Here is a 12,232-nt window from a genome sequence, read left to right as displayed (position 1 = left end):
AACGCTCTGCGCCGCCCCGCGCGCCGCCGCGTCTCCGCAGTCCGCCGCGCCCCGCCCCGGCCCGCCCTCGGCCCGCCTCCGCGGCGCCTCTTGCCGTCGCCGCCCGAGCCGAGCCTTGGCCCCACCCCCGGAGCGCCTGGGGCCTTGGCTGGCGCCGGGTGCAGGGACGCTAGGCGCGGGGACGCCGGTCTCCGGCCGGGCCGCTCTGAGGCGGGCAGCCGCGGGCTGGGAGCGATGCTCGCCCTCAGAGGCGTGGGGGCGACTGGGGTCGTGGAGCCGAGGCGTGGGTGGCACTCCTGGGGCCGGGAGCGCGCGGCAGCCGGCGCCTCTGGGCCCGGGTCCCCCTCCTCCCCAGGTCCCGCTCGCCGGCGCCCCGCGGGAGGAAAGGCCTGGACCTTGCACGTTGGGCGCTCTGAAGTTGCAGCCCACAGCGGGCTGCGGTGCATTTGCAGGGACCAGCGCGTGGTGGGGCGCGCGCAGCGGTCGGCCAGGCGGAGAGGAGACCTGGGCCTGCGGAGCCCGGGCCTGGACGGAAGCCTCCCCACCCCCCACTCCCCACCCCGCTTTGGCATTGGGACAGTGACTCCCAGCTCCGGGGTGATCGTGCTGGAATGTATGCAGAGGCCTAGGAACCAGCTTTGTGCGATCCCTCCTTGTTTGAAAGGCATTTCAGCCAAGGGGCCTTCTTTTTTCCTCCATGTTTATTATATATTCCAGTGGAAACGTTATAAAAAATTGAATATTTAAAAATTGTGACGGAAAGCTCACAAAAGCTTCTGGCTTTCGTGAGTTGATGGGAGAGTCTGCCCTGCCTGCGGGGGTGCCCAGCCTGAGTCCCCCCCCATCCCCCTGCCCCGTTGGCCCACAGCGAGCGGGCCTTGCCCGGTACCCACACGTTGGGTCCTGGCTGCGCTCAGAGGCTGCAGACTCTCAGAGGAGCAGGAGATAGCCGGCATGTGGCATGACTTACCAGAATCTCCCAGTGGCAGGACAGCTAGGAGGAAGTGGCGCTGCGAGGCCTGTGCTCTGAGTGTCTGTGCTCTGAGTGTCCGCACCAGCCCTGCCTGGGGGCGGCCTGACTTCTGTTCCGGCCCTGAGAGCAACTACCGAGCGTCAACCCCGTGCCTCAGTAAAGCTGTTAAACATACATCAAATCACACCGAAAGTTCTTCTGGAAGCAAACCCACCGACACCCCAAAACCCAACTAGGAGGGGAGCATGGGATTTTCAAAAGGGACTGAAGGATTCTGCTGTGTGGACAGACAGGTGCAGCACCCTGGACACAGTACAGAGTAGCCTCGGGCCTGCACGGTGGCAGGTGGTGGTCCTCAGTGAGACCTGGGGCCCCAAAGCCCCTCCTCAGTTTATAGGCTGCCTTAAAACTGTCCCTGGCCAGAGAGGCCTGGGGGCAGCTTGGGCAGGCTTCCGCTGAAATGCTTCATTCCTGTGAGGAGTGGGGGCGCGGTTCTCCCGGGACACAGGTGGGGCTGGCACAGCAGTGTGCCTGGCTCTGCCTGCTGCTGCCTGCATTTGCTTGACCCCGTTTGTGACTAAGGCCTGAGGATTCTTCCTGCATGGGCCTGGAGGCAGTGGCCCAGCCCTGGGGGGCAGACCTGCTCCGGACTACCCACCAGGTGTCCATGCCCGGATAGTAATTTCCTACCAACCTGTCAGTCGCAATGAAGGCTGCTCTTTCTGGAGAACCTGCTGGGTGCCACGCAACGCAGCTGTGTCACGTCCAAAACCTTCAGCGAGCCTCAGTGTAGGCTATGGGACCCATTTTATGGAAGAGAAAACTGAGGTTCAAAGGGGTTAAGACCCCAGCTCCAGGGCTGACCAAGCTCCTGTCACTCGCTGAGAGTCAGCAGAGCTGGGCCCCTGATTCCGGCTGTCTGGCTCCAGAGTCCTGCCCGTCCCACCCCGCACTCATCTCCTCTCCCCCAGGCCGGGGCTCGGGGCCGCTCCTCAGATTCTGATGACAGGCACTGCCACCAAAAGGGAGTGTGGGCCCACAGCAAGAGAAAGCGGAGCATTTCAGAAGACCAACAAAGCCATCTGAGCTTGGCCTGTGACGATCCCACTGTCCCAGTGGGGAACCAGGCCAGGCGAGGGAAGAAGGGTGTCTCCTCGGGTCCCAGTGGGTGGCTACCCCTCTGAGGGGAGCTGGGGCAGCCTGACCCATGGAGCAACGTCTGCCCCAGAGAAGCTGTTCATCACACTTTCCACCTGCCAGAATGGCTGACAGGGAACCCCTTAGTTAGCCAGAATCCCTTTCTTTCTAGAATTCTCTTAGGAGGAAGAGAATCTTCCTAGCTGGCTACGGGATGTCGCTGCATCTTGCATCTGGATTTAAACCCTGCGCCTGCACCGGGGACTCCAAGGCTGTAGGTGAGTTTCTAGGATCTCAGAGGACAGTGAGACTTGCCACTAATCAGTGGGCCCTGGGGGGCGGGGTGGGACGCAGCTCCAGCCCTCGGGCTGGACACTTTCCTACTGCCGCTGCCCGCGCCCCGGCCTGAGCCTTCAGTGCGTCTCCTGAAGACCGGTAGAAACGCACACTAAGGGGCTGTTGTGGGCTCCAGGGCGGCCCCGGGCACAGCCAGCGCCCTGCCCGCAATGGGTGCTCTCTGCTTGCTGTTTCCAGCACCCCATGGTGCCCTGTGTCTGCTGCCCTGCAGCCCGACCTCAGGTCCGCAGCCGCCTCCTCCAGGGAGCCTTCTCTCCCGTGACTGCCCGCCCCAGAGCTCCGCCCCAGCATGGAGGCAGTACGGGGTCTTCCCGGGCCCGAGGGACCAGGGACTGGCTCCGGCCGCCCCCTTGGGGTACACGCAGGGCCACCCTGTGGGTCAAAGGCCACCGGGCCGCCTGCGCCCCGAGACTGCACGAGGATGCGGGGGGCCAAGCCCCCAGCCCCGCGCGTTTTCCGAGTTCGGGGAAGAGCCATCGCAGCTTCTCTGCTCCGTGGCTATCTTTGTCCCCTGAAGCTCCACTTCACCAGGTCTCTCCTGTATGACCTCTGACTTAATGTCGAAGGACACGGCCGGCGGCAGGCCGTGACGATCCCACAAGAACGAGTCGCTGCGCTGCTCTGGGAACGCGCGAGCGGCGGTAAGGTTTCGGCTTTGGGATGAAACGAAGTTCCGTCCCCACCGCGCGTCCTCGCAGTCCGAGAACCAGGAGATCGACCGCGGTGCCCCGCCCCGGGCCTGCAGTGCTGCGGACGGCCGCGCGAGAGCAGCACCGCGGCCCCGGCCGGGGGAGCGCGGCGTTGACAGTGCGAAATTGGGGGGTTTTCCACGCTCGCCGCCGGTTCCCTGTCGCCGCCGGCCGCCCATTGTTGTCTCCGAAGAGGAGGAGGGTGGCGCGTCTGTCCTCGGGCCTCCGCTGGGGCCGGCCCCGCTACCGACGGCGGGGCGCAGAGCGGGGTTTTGCTGGGGGACAAACTTTTAAAGGGGACGCTGGATGGCGGCGGAATCGGTGGCGCCGGCGCGCAGGCTGCCCCGTCCGAGGGGCTGCGTGACCCCGGGCGCCGGGAGGGCGGGGACGCCAGGGCCCGGGCGTCCCCACGTGGTTGCCCACCTCCGCTGGGGCTCCGCCAGCCCCAGGCCGCCTGCCTTGGTCCCCACGGTGCCCCGTGCTGCTGCCAGCTCCGGGAGCTCGACCCTCACGTCCGCAGCCGCCGCCTCCAGGGAGCCTTCCCTCCTGCGCCAGCCCGCGTAGAGTTCCGCCCCAGCACCGAGGCCGCCCGCGGTCTGCCCGGGCCCGAGGGCCGAGGGTAGAGACTGGCTCCGGTCGCCCCCCTGGGGACATGCAGCGTCATCTGTGGTCAGACGCCTCAGACTTGAGGCCACCAGGGCCACCGGGCCGCCTGCGCCCCCACCGCTCCCAAGGCTTCGAAGGGCCTGCCGCGGGGCACGCACGGGGAGGGCGGCGTCCTGGCGCTGAGTGGCCGCTGCGCCGCGCCTGCCGCCCTCCGTGCTGCCTCCGTCCATCGCCTGGCACTTTGCTTTGCGTCTCCCCGCAGGATCGCCTGCAGTCCTTAGGGGAAGAAGGTGGGTCCTGCCCCTGCCACGGGAGCTGGCGTGTGGATCGCTGTGGCCTGTGGGGGCGCTGGTGTGGCCCTTCCACGGCGGTCCCTGCGGGGCCTGGCTGACCTGCCGCTCTCAGGGCCTGCCGGGTGACGTGGGGCCGACGCCCTCCCAGTGGCCAGGTGCGCGGGGGCGGTGGCGCCGCCTTCCTCCCGCACGTCCGCGGGCGGGGCCGGCTCTGCCGGCTTGGTGAGGCGGACGGAGGGGTGCTGCCCTGAGGACCTCGTTCTGGTTCTTCTACTGGGAAGTTCTGAAGGTTCACCCCTTTCGGGCTCCCAGAGCCTGTGCACCGACGAGGTGGGAGGTGTGCCCGCGCCAGGGGGGCCTCTCCCCAGGTTGGAATCATTGTTTCTTCTGCCTAGAAGAGGCCCCAACACAGCCAGGGTGTTGGGAGCCACCAGGGACGGTAGTGGGCGGCTTGGAAGGATACCGCGGTGGGAATGTTTCCTGGGGGTGCTGGGGGAGTCGGTAGGGGCTCTTTTGTGGGTGAAATGGGGTAGACTGAGACAAGCTGCCCCCTGCCCCTGCCTACGGCCTCCCTGAAGCCATCTGTGGCCAGAGCAGGGCTGGGGGAGTGGCCTCCCTCCACGTGGGTCCCCATACTGGAGAGGGTGGCAGTTGTCGGCGCCCTGACGGCAGCCTCCTCTCCCGTTGGGGCTGTGACTACGTGACAACCCCATGCTTCCTGTGCAGCTGGGCTGGCGGACCCGCCTCTGTCTGTGGCACTCACTGGGCACCTTTGCCCCTGGGCAGCAGCTGCTCCCGGCCGGCCCTGCTCTTAGGGGGCTCATCTTTATTGTTATTGACACGCAAGTTCGTGCTGAGCCTCGTCAGGCAGCGTCTCTATAATCCAGACAGCAGGGCTGCAGGCAGGTTCGGCTGCTGGCTCCCTTTACATGTGGGGAAGGGGAGCGCCAGGGAGGTGAGGTCACTTGTCAAGGCCACAGGCCAGCTAGCGGGGAGCCCTGCTCCAGAGCTCAGCTGAGCCTGTGCTGCTGGGAGAGGCCACCCTCAGGCAGGGGCTGGGGAAGGGGTCTACACAGGCTCGGCACTGAGGCACTCACGTCTGCACTGCGACACTGTCTCCGTGTCTCCGACCAGCCTGGGGCCAGGCAAGGGCCTCCTGGTGGGCGTTTGACCCCTGACTTTGGCTTTTGGGTGACTGGGACCTGGGGCCCTCCTTCTACCCACATGCGGGTCCCTGGTGGCCCACCTGGGCTGCGGGCCCAAGGAGGAGGGTCTTGGCCTCAGCCGGTGAAAGCAAAGTCAGCAGTGCTGTTAGGAGCAAGGGCGCTTCACTCGCACCCCTGCTCCGTCTAACCAGCTGTGTGAACCTCGGCAAGTTACTTAACCTCTCTGGGCCTCAGTGTCCTCACTGAGTGAAGATGATAATAGGACCCGCTTCATGGGGCCATCGGAAGGAGTAAGTGAGCCAGCATGTGTGCGGGGCTGCACACACTGGCGATCTGCCCCAGTCCACACGAGCACTGGCGTGCTGAGTAACCACCAACAGCTTCTGCACACGGCCCGCCCGCGCGCTGTATTGGTGCTTTCAGCTGCCCGGTGGCCGCGGTTCCTCCATTCACAGGTAGGGGCTCAGGCTGAACAAGGGACAGTGACTTGGTCTGGAGTACCTGTCCCTTGCCTGGGGAGAACCTGGTGGAGGGTCCTTTCCACCTTCCCACCTTCCCACCTCCTGGCTGCTGTCCCCAAGCTGGCCCGACTCTCCTTGCCTGGCAGGGCTGGGGACTTCCATGTCCTCACCCTGGGACCCTTCTGGCGTGCTTTCTAGCTTCCAGGGCCCTTGCTCCCCTTGCCTCATCTCCTTTTTATGGGAATAACACTTTTTGAAATACGTTGATACCTGGTCTCGTTTGCCTCTCCCGGGCCTGCCATCTCCCTCTTCCGCGCAGGCATCTTGCCTCGGGTGGTCTGGGCTCTCACCCACGACGTTGAGCTCAGAATCCCCAGATCAGGCTTTCTGGGTTTGCACCTGGCCATCGGGCTTGAAAGGCAGACTTCATTGAGAGATGAGGATTTTCTAAATCTTTTCTCCTAACTTTTCAAGATGGAAGTCGCTGTTTCTGAATACAGGGGTGTCTGTGAGGGCCCCAGTCCCTTGGAGCCTGTGGGCGGAGTTGGTCTGCAGGGGAGGCCCCACAGGATAGACATGAATTTGTCCTGCCAAGCAGCCCTGGGTTTCTTTGTGGCAGAGCTGGGAGTCCAGAGGCTCCTTAGCCCCAAACAGGAATGCAGGACGTGACTGAGATCTGGGCAGGCACAGTGTGGCCCCCCGTGGCCACCAGCACCAGTCTCTTCCCAGGACAGCCGGGGTTGGGGGCCGCAGCAAGGCCGAGAGTTCTCCCAACCGCAGGCCTGGTGTCTGTCTGTGGCACCCCCAGCAGGCTGGCTCCACCAGCCTCCCCACGGGGGACAGTGGCCAGCTCACAGCCAGAGGCCAGCCACTTCCCATGATCATGCCCCTCCCTCTCACTCTGGGGTCTTCTGGGACTCCCAAAGAATTCAGAATTCTGAAAAACCACAGATGCCTTAATTGTGCAAGTAGAGACCAAGCTGTCGAAAGAGAGGGTGTGAAGGTCACTCTCAGTTGGGGACAAAGTGAAGCCTGCAGGAGGAATGAGTCTGCTGCCTGGGACTGGCTTTCTGTGCCCTGCGGGCGGGGGTGAAAGCTGATGGGCCCTGGCTGCTGGCCGTTGGCTCACTGTGTTGCCTTCTCTATTTTTGTGTGAACTGAAACTTTTCATAAACAAAAGTTAAGAAATATTAATAAAATAAAGCCTTAACAGTTATTGGATCAGCCTGGGATTGCTGGCAGTGGGCTGGGGCTCTCGAGAAGATTGGAGCAGATGGAAGAATACGAAGCAGTGGTTGAGTTCTGGTCCCGACAAGGTGGCATAGGCCCATTTCTCCCTGCTCCTGCCTGAGTGCGGCTGCGAACCCTGAAAACAGCACCGGAGATCCAAGGAAGAGCTGATGGGGAGGAGGAACAGCACAGCGCAGGGCACCTCACAAGCCCGCCCCACAGGAGAAGGGGGCAGGTGGCTGGTTCCTTGCCCAGGTGGGCCAGCAGTGCTGCTGCAATACCAGGTGAGCCTGGCAGTCCTCGTAAGAAGGATCGATTGGGGGCTCTGACGATAAGAGACCTTGACCGGAGAGAGCGCTTTCCTTCCCCACTGAACCTGAGACTCCTTGCCTGCACCTTGGGGGCTGGCAGGGCAACTCCAGAGAGGGGGATCCACCATAGGAAGAGGCCCAGCCTGGAAGCCTCTTCATCCCCGTGGTCTGGAGAACTCCTCTGCCTTCCTAGAGGCACCACGTGGCTGGGCCTTGGGGAACTCTGTGCCCTCAGGTGCCGACAGGTCCTGATGGGCATCCCAGCAGAACCAGATGAACCAAGCAGACCAAAGTTGTGCCAGAAAGCCTCCAAAAATTAGATCCTTATTGGAATCACAGACCACGAAAGTGGGCAGGACCTCCATGTTCAGCCTACACAGGTGACTGCTGAAATAAAATCTTTAATAGTGTGCACAGTCTCCTAACATTTAAAAAAATGCCAAGGATACAATAAAAAATCACCCGTCATACCAAGAATCAGGAAAATCACAACTTGAATATGAAAAGAAAGTTGATTGATGCCAGCACAGAGACGAAACATGGTGAAATTTGCTGGCCAGGATTTTAAAGTAGCTATCATAAAAATCTTCCACAAGCAATCACAAATGCTCTTGAAACAAATTTAAAAAATAGAAAATCTCAGCCACAAAATAAAAGTTGTAAAATCTATACCTGAAAAGATACAAAAACAGAAAATTTTGAAATGCCAGTAGTAGAGTGGAGATGCAGAGGGTAGAATTGGTGAACTTGAGGACAGAACAATAGAACTCCCTGGATCTGAATAAAAGAGAGAATGGACTTAAAATAATGAACAGAGCCTCAGGGTCCGGTGGGACAATAACAAAACATCAGACATTTATATCATTGGAGTCCAGTTGGAGAAAGAGAGTGAGCCTGAAAGAGTAATTGGAGAAATAATGGTTGAAAACATCCCATGTTTGGTAAAAGACATAAAATTACAGATTCAAGAAGCTGAGCAAAACCCAAAGAAAACCATGTCAAGATACATCATAATTAAACTTCTGAAAACTAAAGACAAAGAAAAAGATCTTGATAGCAATTGGAGGGCAACAACAAATGACTCGTGGGGACAGCAATGCAGTGACCGTGGGTTTCCCATTGAAACCACGGGGGCCAGAAGTTTGAGAAATCATACCGATCATTGGAACAACGGCGATGGCACCATCTGATACCTGAGACAATATTTAAAAGTGGGGAAGATAAAGAGATCTCAGTAGAAGTAAGGTGTCCTCACCTCCCTGGAAGTGGCTAAACGTTGACAGCGGTAGATCGCGACAAGTCCTGTATGTGCACTGCAACGCCCAGAGCAACTACTGCAAAAACTGTACAGCGATAGGCTAAAATCACTGCAAATAGGTAAAATTTGAATCCTAAAAAATGTTCAGTTAACCCATAGTGAGGCAAGAAGAGAGAAACAGGGGCACGAGAAACAAAACCCGAATGATAAAATGGTAGACTTACGCATAATAGCCGCAAACTGGAAACAGCCCACATGTGCTTTGACAGGACTGTGGTTAAATGAACTTTGTACGACCGTACGCTGGAATCTTACTCAGCAAGGAACAGGAACAAATTGCTGACATATGGCAACTTGGAAAAATCTTAAGGAAATTATGCCAAGGGAAAAAAGCCATCCCAAAGGTTACATACTGTGTCATTCCATTTATATAACATTATTGAAATGGAAAAGTTACAAGAATGGAAAACAGATTCATGGATTTGTAGTTATAAAAGGTCAACAGGGAGGTCCTTGTGCTGACGGGACTGTATCTGGGCTGTGGTGGTGGATACACAAACCTACTCGTGATGAAATAGTACGGAGCTAAAAACAAAACTGGGGAAATCTGCATAAGGCTGTTGGTTGTCTCAATGTCGCCATCCTGCTTCTGACATTGCACTGTCTTTCGGCAAGACGTGTCCCATGTTGCCACTGGGGAAAACTGGTGAAGGAACTCAACTGCACGTGAATCTACGGTTATCTCAAAATACAAAGTTTAACTTTAAAGACAGCACATCTGCATATGGAGCGAGTGAGCACGATGGGGCCCGTCGCCCAGACCTGTGAGGTCCTGCCCAGGCTCAGCCCTGCTGCCCTGTGGGTCCTGCACACCCCGCTGTCCGGCCAGTGCTCGTGGAAGGGACGTGAGTGAGTGGGTGAGTGGGCCCGTCCTGGCAGCTTCTCTGGGTGCCTGAGACTCCCTGTAACCACCGCACAGCGAGGGCCTGCGCCTTCAGGCCTTTGCCTGGGGGCAGCCGCTCTGGCTGGCTGCCTTGGCTGGGACTGCTGGTCACGCTGGGCTGTCCACCTTCAGGCTCAGGCAGGTGCACGGCTGAGGCCAAGCACCCTCAGACCAAGCCTCTCTTACCAGATTTCACTTTCCCAGCAGGTCCTGGCCCTGGGCAAACAGAATCCTATCCAGCACTTCAAAATGCTGGCTGCAGGGCCCCAGCCCCACAGCAGCAACAGCAAGGTCTTGTCAGGGCTCTGGGCATCAGATCTGAAATGCTTGCTGGGTGATTATGACATGCAGTCAGGGTTGAGAGCACTTGCCCACCTGCCCCTGGAACAGGTGTGGCAGTTTGGGGCTGCTTGCACTCTGGGCTGGGGCTCCTTCCATGGCATCTGTAGGAGCCGGCAGCTGAGCCTTTTCCCGGAGGCTGGGCTCAGGGGATGAGAGCGGCCTTCTTATTCCTGCCCTGCAAGCTCTGTACCCACCTTCCTCAGGTGCACCCGCTTCCGGCAGCAGTGCCTGGGCCTGGGCTGGGGCAGGGCAGGGTAGTGACCTGAATGGAGTATATTCAACTTCTAAGATTGTTAATGGGTGTTTTTTTAAAATTTGGTAATCATTATGTCAACGCTGGAAAAAGTTTAAAATATAGGAAAGTAGAAAACTGTTGTAAAGAAAAAAGTGACAATCACCTTAATTTAACTAGAATTCACTACTAATGATGTTTTTATTTCTTTTTGATCTTTTTTTCTTTTACATGTTAATGTAGCAGTTGAGAGCATACCATATGTATGGTGTTAAATCCTATTTTACTTCTCTTAATATTTTATCCCAAGCATTTTTGCAAATTATTAAGAAAAATTTCCTAAATGTAATGTTTGACTACTTAGTATTTCCAATTTTGGATATGCCATAGTTTATAGTTTCCTTAGTGTTGGAACTTTAGGCATTTTTGGTATTTCTTTTTTTCTGATTGCTCATTTTTTTCTCATTTAACATTCCTATGCAAAAATTATTGTCTGCATTTCAGGCTATTTTCTTAGGGTAGTTTATTAAAGGGTCATTGCTGGACCAAGTGGGGGTGAGGGGAGGAACTGTTTTAAATCTTATGCATAGTACTGAATTCTTTCCAGGGCAGTGGTACTAGTCTGGCTTCCCCTATACAGTATGTGACAGTGCTGTCTCACCCCTCTTATGGCACTGAATATTATCATTTCTCAAAATCCTTTTGAATTTGAGTAAAAAATTTCAAAATTTCTAAAAAGGTTTAGGAATTCTATTGTAGAATTTGTTTCCTCAGAATCTTAGTCATGGCATTTACAACCATTAGTGTTTGTGCCAGAATGAAGGAATTCTGGAGCACGAGGCTTGTAATAAGCTGTTTCTCCCCTCAGCCCCCACCGTGGGGTCTGCAAAAAGGGAAACGACAAGAAGCAGTGGATTATACTTCTAAATCTTTTCTTATGACTAAAAAAATTACCAACTGGCTAATGTTCACTAATGACCAGATTAGGAGATTATGCCCCTGTAGCTCAATCTTTCTTTTTAAATGATAAAAACACTAAAGGTTATGAATTTACCTTTGAGTACAACTTTGGTTGCACCAAGAAGTTTTGTTAAGTGCCTTCTTGTCATATCATATGCTTTTCTTCTTGCTTTCTTCTCTGTTTCTTTGTATTTCCTTAAGACTCATCTGTTAAAAACATTTTCCCCTATCATTTAAGGATGTCTCTTATTAGCAGTAGATTAATGGACTTTGAAAACAATATTTCTAGATTATATAAATAATACATAGTGATCACAAGAAAATTAAGCACATATTAGGTTGGTGCAAAAGTAATTGAGGTTTTAGCATTGTTGATGTTCGATATTGGAATACATTCTTAAATAAATGTGATTATGTTATACCTCATTTGAATGTACATTTCTTGCTTTATTTTTATGCTAATGACTTATTACTTGCTGTTTATTTTATATTTATTTTAGACTATGGAAATGAAGTTAGACAAAAAGCAAATTTGAGGTATTTTCTTATTCCGTTCAAAATGGGTCATAAAGCAGCGGAAACAACTCACAACATCAACAATGCATTTGGCCCAGGAACTGCTAATGAACATACAATGCGGTGGTGGTTCAAGAAATTTTGCAAAGGAGACGAGAGCCTTGAAGATGAGGAGCACAGTGGCTAGCCATCGGAAATTGACAATGACCAAGTGAGAGCAATCATCGAAGCTGATCCTCTTACAACTACATGAGAAGTTGCTGAAGAGCTCAACATCAACCATTCTACAGTCGTTTGGCATTTGAAGCAAATTAGGAAGGTGAAAAGCTCAGCTCAATAAGTGGGTGCCTCGTGAGCTGACCGAAAATGAAAAAAATTGTCATTTTGAAGTGTTGTTTTCTCTTATTATACACAAAAACAACAAACCATTTCTTGATCAGATTGTGACGTGTGACGAAATATGGATTGTATAGACAACCAGTGATGACCAGCTCAGTGGTTGGGTGGAGAAGCAGCTCTGAAGCACTTCTGAATCCCAAACTTGCACCCAAAAAAGGTCATGGTCACTGTTTGGTGGTCTGCTGCTGGTCTGATCCGCTACGGCTTTGTGAATCCTGGTGAAACCATTATGTCTGAGAAGTCTGCTCAGCAGATGGATGAGATGCACTAAAAACTGCAACGCCTGCAGCTGGCGATGGTCACCAGAAAGGGCCCAATTCTTCTCCACGACCATGCCCAACTGCAGGTTACACAACCAG

Source organism: Propithecus coquereli, unplaced genomic scaffold (assembly GCF_000956105.1).
Source record: "Propithecus coquereli isolate 6110/MARCELLA unplaced genomic scaffold, Pcoq_1.0 Scaffold307, whole genome shotgun sequence".
Taxonomy (NCBI): domain Eukaryota; kingdom Metazoa; phylum Chordata; class Mammalia; order Primates; family Indriidae; genus Propithecus; species Propithecus coquereli.
This window is presented reverse-complemented; position numbering follows the sequence as displayed.